The sequence below is a fragment of the Rhinopithecus roxellana genome, chromosome 8 (assembly GCF_007565055.1).
Source record: "Rhinopithecus roxellana isolate Shanxi Qingling chromosome 8, ASM756505v1, whole genome shotgun sequence".
In the NCBI taxonomy this organism is placed as follows: Eukaryota; Metazoa; Chordata; class Mammalia; order Primates; family Cercopithecidae; genus Rhinopithecus; species Rhinopithecus roxellana.
The window spans coordinates 930444-936628 of record NC_044556.1 but is presented as its reverse complement, the minus strand read 5'-3'; positions in this window follow the sequence as shown (position 1 = coordinate 936628).

Genomic DNA, 6185 nt, shown 5'->3' with positions numbered 1-6185 from the left:
TTTTTTTGAGACAGAGTCTCACTCTGTTGCCCAGGCTGGAGTGCAGTGGCACGATCTCGGCTCATTGTAACCTCCACCTCCCAGGTTCAAGTAATTGTCCTGCCTCAGCCTCCCAAGTAGCTGGGATTACAGGCACCCGCCACCACACCCAGCTAATTGTTGTATTTTTAATAGAGACAGGGTTTCACCATGTTGGCCAGACTGGTGTTGAACTCCTGACCTCACGTGATCTGCCCACATCAGCCTCCCAAAGTTCTGAGATTACAGGTGTGAGCCACCACGCCTGGCCCTAAATTTTTAAATGTAATATTGTGGACATGAAATACATTCACTCATGTAAAAAGTTAAATGCACAGTGAGAAGTACTGGTGCTACATATGTCCTTCCTCTGCCCAGTTTCTCCCTCTTTATAAAGGTAAACACTTTTACTCTCTGAGTATCCTTTCATTTATTTAGGCAAGCAATACATGTAGTTAGTAACCCTCTGCCTCACCCTCAAATTACGTTAAATTTTCAGAAGTAAAACTTTGTTCTATTGGGTGCACAGTTCTGAGTTTTCACAAATGGCTAGAGTTGTGTACCCATCACTACCATAGCCACCCTTTGCAGTAGAAAGCTTTCTTCCATCCCTAACCCCTGGCAGCCACAGGGGTTCCCTTCTCTTCCCTTCCCCTCCTCTCCCTTCACTTCCCCTTCCCCTTCTCCTCCCCTCCCTTCACCTCCCCCTCCCCTTCTCCTCCCTCCCTTCACCTCCCCTCCCCTTCTCCTCCCCTCCCTTCACCTCCCCCTCCCCTTCTCCTCCCCTCCCTTCACCTCCCCCTCCCCTTCTCCTCCCCTCCCTTCACCTCCCCTTCCCCTTCTCCTCCCCTCCCTTCACCTCCCCTTCCCCTTCTCCTCCCCTCCCTTCACTCCCCCTCCCCTTCTCCTCCCCTCCCTTCACCTCCCCTCCCCCTTCTCTCTCCCCTCCCTTCACCTCCCCTTCCCCTCCCTTCCCCTCCCCTTCCCCTCCCCTTCCCCTCCCTTCCCCTCCCTTCCCCTCCCTTCCCCTCCCTTCCCCTCCCCTTCCCCTCCTCTTCCCCTACCCTTCCTTCTGTCTTTCTGTCTTTTCTCACTGTGTTGCCCAGTCTGGAGTGCAGTAAAGTGATCTCAGCTCACTGCAACCTCCGCCTCCTGGGTTCAAGAGATTCTCATGCCTCAGCCTCCCAAGTATTTTGTATTTTTAGTAGAGATGGGGTTTCACCACATTGGCCAGGCTGGTCTCGAACTCCTGACCTCAGGTGATCCGCCCGCCTCGGCCTCCCAAACTGCTGGATTACAGGTGTGAGCCAGCGCACCAGGCCCAGTTTCTCCCTCTTTATAAAGGTAAACACTTTTATTCTTTGGGTATCCTTTCATTATTTAGGCAAACAACATGTAACTAGTCACCCTCTGCCTCACCTTGAAATTACGTCAAAACTTCAGAAGTAAACTTTCTTCTACTGGGCGCACAGTTTTGAGTTTTGACAAATGGCTAGAGTTGTGTACCCATCACTACCATAGCCACTCTTTGCAGTAAAAAGCTTTCTTCCATCCCTAACCCCTGGCAGCCACAATGTGTTTTGTATTCCTATAGATTTTCTTTCTTCATATTGTTGTAAATGGAGTCATATCATATGTAGCCTTGGAGTCTGGCTGCTTTCGCTTAGTATAATGCATTTGAGATTCTCCCATATTGCACATGTCAAGACCTTGATTCTTTTTATTGCTGAATAAGAGTCCCTGGCATAGATGGGACACTCTTTGCTCATCAGCTGAAGGATGTGTGGATTGTTTCCAGTTTTTGGCTATTATGAATGAAACTGCTACGAATATTTATATAGAGGTTCTTCGGGGAGCCTAAGTTCTCATTGCTGTTAGAATGAGATGGCTGGATCATATTCTAAGTGTACGTATAACATGATAAGAAACTATCAAACAGGGCCGGGCCTGTAATCCCAGCACTTGGGGAGGCCTACGCAGGCAAATCTCTTGAAGCCAAGAGTTCGAGACCAGTCTGGGCAACAAAAATACAGAAGTTAGCTGGTTGTGGAGGTGCGGGCCTGTAATCCCAGCTACTCTGGAGGCTGATGCATGAGAATCACTTGAAACTGGGAGGCGGAGGTTGCAGTGAGCTGAGGTGGTGCCACTGCACTCCAGCCTGGGGGAGGGGGACATAGCGAGACTCAGTCTCAAAAAAAAAAAAAGAAAGAAAAAAAAAAAAGAAACTACCAAACTGTTTCCAAAGCATCTGCATCATGTTTAATTTCCATAAGTCATGTATGAGAATTCTGGGTCCTCCAAATAATTAACATCCCTTGGTAGTGTGAGTTTTTGTTTCAGCCTTCCTTATGGGTATGCTGTGGCATATCCCTGAGATTTTAATTTGTGTCTCCCAGTGACTAATGGCGTTGAACCACTTGTGCCTTCCTGTGCCCATCTGACACTCCTATATTTTCTTTGGTGAAGTGTCTGTTCAATCATCTGCTCGTTAATTTTTCCTTGGGTTGTTCGCCTTCTTATTATTGGATTTTGAGAGTTCTTTATAAATTTTATGTACAAATCCTTTGTCAGTTGTGTGATTTACAAGTCTTTTTCCTAGACTCTGAAGTTTCTTTCGTAGAGAAAACGTTTTAAATTTGAATGAGGTAAGACTTATCAATTCTTTTTTTGGTGAATTATGTTTACACTGCCATACATAGAAACTCTTTGCTTAACTGGAGGTCATGGAGATTTTCCCCTACACTGTCTTTAAAAGTTTTATAGTTTTAGATTTTACATGAAATTCCATAATCTCTATTTAGTTAAATTTTGTATGGGGCGTGAATTGTGGTTTGACAGTGTTTTTGGATGTGGATATCCAATGTCTGACAGAGGAAGCCAACAGGTCGTCAGAGGAAGGAGGCAGAAATGGACACATCTTTTAGCCATTTGGTTGTTCCTCTGGGAGCTGGGTTTTCATACTCCTGGCACAGCCTCAGGGGCTGGTCCCTCCCCAGGGCCCCGTCTTCAATGTCACTCAGCTTTCTGCTCCAAGGTGACCTCTGGGGGAGTCCCTGAGTGATCACCTTGTTTGGAAGAGCCCCCTCCCTCCCCTTCTAGCTTGCCTCAGTGTGGCAATGTTTTTCATTACCACCACCGTTGGACTAGGTCTTATGACCTGTTGGCTTCCCTTGTCAGACATGAGCAACAGGTTGGCAGGGACCCGATCTGTCTTGTTCATCCTGTATCCAGGGCCCTCTCACCATGCCTGGCACAGTGTAGTTGCTCAAGTAAAGTGTATTATTGAGTTCAACTACCTGGGAGGTAGAACTCCACTTCTTCCTCTTACCAAGGAGGCTACGAGGCTCAGAGAGAGCAAGGGATTTACTAAAGGTCACTCAGCCGGTGAGAGTCTGGACATCAACTGAGTTCTACTAAATCCAGAACTTCTTCCTTCTTGAAAGTTGAAGACAGGCAAGGTGAAACGACAGGCAACAGGCGGCATGAATGCTTGTTCTAGAGACCCCATGCAGATTCCTAGGAGCTGTGTCTTCATAGATATACACACAACTGATGAATGCTTGTTCTAGAGACTCCATGCAGATTCCTAGGAGCTGTGTCTTCATAGATATACATACAACTGATGAATGCTTGTTCTAGAGACCCCATGCAGATTCCTAGGAGCTGTGTCTTCATAGATATACACACAACTGATGAATGCTTGTTCTAGAGACTCCATGCAGATTCCTAGGAGCTGTGTCTTCATAGATAAACATACAACTGCTCACCTGTGTTGTGTGTCAACTATGTGCCTTTGCTCTGCCAAATCCTTATTTATTCTGAAATATTTGCTTAGCAATTAAATGTAGAGCAGCTCAGTTTGAAAAACAAAGCAACAGAGATGTGTAGAAAGATAAAATGGTCTTTACCTTAATTCTACTTCTTCTAATTCCATAGTGATGTGTGGATTTTTCTGAAAATTTGTCAAGTGCATATATAAATGAGTAAACAAATATACACACATACACTGTATTTTTTTTTTTTTTTTTTGAGACGGAGTTGTTTGAGTTGGCAAGGGTAGTGGGGTGGGGGTGGTCTACGTGCTCCCCAACACCCAACCAGTGTCAGGAGTACTGGCTTCCCCACCCTCCTGCTCAGCAGTTCTGCTAGGAGCCACCTCCTTCAAGCCTCCCCTCACCTAAGTCCACCCCACAGGGAAATTCTGGACACGATCTAGGGAGGGCCAGGAGGGGAGCCCTGGCCCCCTCTGTTGGGCGGAAAATCCTGCGTGTGGGAGAAGGAGCCAGGTACTGTCCAAGGGCCTCAAGATATTTCCCCTTTGGGGCCACCACATTGCCTGAGATTCCTCCATTATAAATGTCCCTATATTAACATGGCATTGACGCTAATGAATGGGGACGGTGCAGCATGGCAGAGAGAACAGATTTGGACTTGAGGGTCTCATAGACCTGAGTTCCTATGAGCTCTGCAACTTGGACTAGAGGACTGCCTCCTCTGAGCCTCAACTTGTTTTTATGTTAAATGGACACCTTCCCTCCTCTGGATGCCATCACTCAGGTCTCTCCAACAATGCCCAGGGTTCTGGTCTAGAGAGCCAATGGGAGGGTGGTGGGACAGCTTTGGGCACTGTGATGCAGGTGAGCATCTGATACAGTCAGGTGCACATTATGTAGAACACCTGGCACATGGTAGGTGCACGTTATGTAGAGCATCTGGCACACAGTAGGTGTACTTTATGTGGAGCACCTAGCACATAGTAGGTACACTTTATGCGGCATATTTGTCACACAGCAGGTGCTCTTTATGTAGCATATCTGGCACTCAGTAAGGCACACTTTATATAGTGCACCTGGCACACAGTATGTGTGCTTTATGTCAAATATGTTGCACAGAGTACTTTTACTTTATGTAGGGGACCTAATACACGGGAGAAGCACTTTATGTGGAACATCTAGCACACAGTACGTGTGCTTTATTTAAAGCACCTGGCACACAGCAGGTATGGTTTATATAAAGGGCTAGGGACTCAAGATACAGGTTTTGTGAAGGGCACCCAGCACACAGTAGACACTCTTTATGTGGAGCACTTGGCACACAGTAGGTGCACTATATGTGGAGTAGCCAGCACATAATAGACATAATAGACAAGATTTATATAGAATACTTGACACAGAGTAGGTGCGCTTTAGGTAGGTCACCACGTACATAGCAGACATGTTCAATGTGGAGCACCTGACACACAGTAGGTATGCTTTATATACAGCATGTGGCACAGAGTAGGCACGCTTTATGTGAAGTACTCTGCGCAAACTCTATATATATAGAGCATGCTGCACACAGTAGGTGAGCTTTATGTGGCACACCTGGCACATAGTAGACACAATTTATGTAGAGTAGCTGATACACAGTAGGTGCACTTTATATAGTGAGACTGGCACACAGTAGGTGCACACACAGTAGTACCTTCCATACAGTCTTTTGCACAGAGTAGAGACAGGCACGCAGCAGCTGGAGTGCTAGTTGCCACCCGCTTCCCTTCGGTCCCTCTTTTTGGACTCTGTCTTCTTAGGAGCCTTCCTCTGTTGCCCTCTAAGGCCTCATCTGACATCCCTGGGAAGCCTGAGCCCAGGAGGGCCACATTGCCCACAGTCAGAGAAAGGACAGGGCAGAACAAGGACTCCACTCAGGGTCCCCTCGCTCTGCCCTCCCCTGCCTGGACCCTGTCTGCTCATGGCCCCTCTCAGCCTCCTCCCCTCTGCCTCCACTCTGTCCTCCTAAGCTAAACTCAACCTCTAGGTTTACTCATTCAGCTGGACTCTTTATCCCCAGAATCTGATGTGGATAATCCTCAGCGGGGCTGGGGCTGGATTCTTTCTTCCTGCTTCCAGCAGTCAGGTCTTAGCTCAGGCCCTGGGCTGCCTGGAGGCAGGACTTGAACTCTTGCCAGGTTGTGAAGCCAGAGATGACAGGCTTCTGTCTCTGAATCTCCAAAGTCTGCACCAGATATGGTGCCTGACGTCCTCCCTGCCCATGTTTGGAGAGGAGCCCAGATGATCTGGGGCAAGGGTTGTCCTGGTCCAGCTCAGCTGGCTGCGAACTCCCACGCTAAGTATATGCTTTTATCTGAACGCCCTTGTCTTGGAACGGCAGGGTGGAGGTAAACTTGG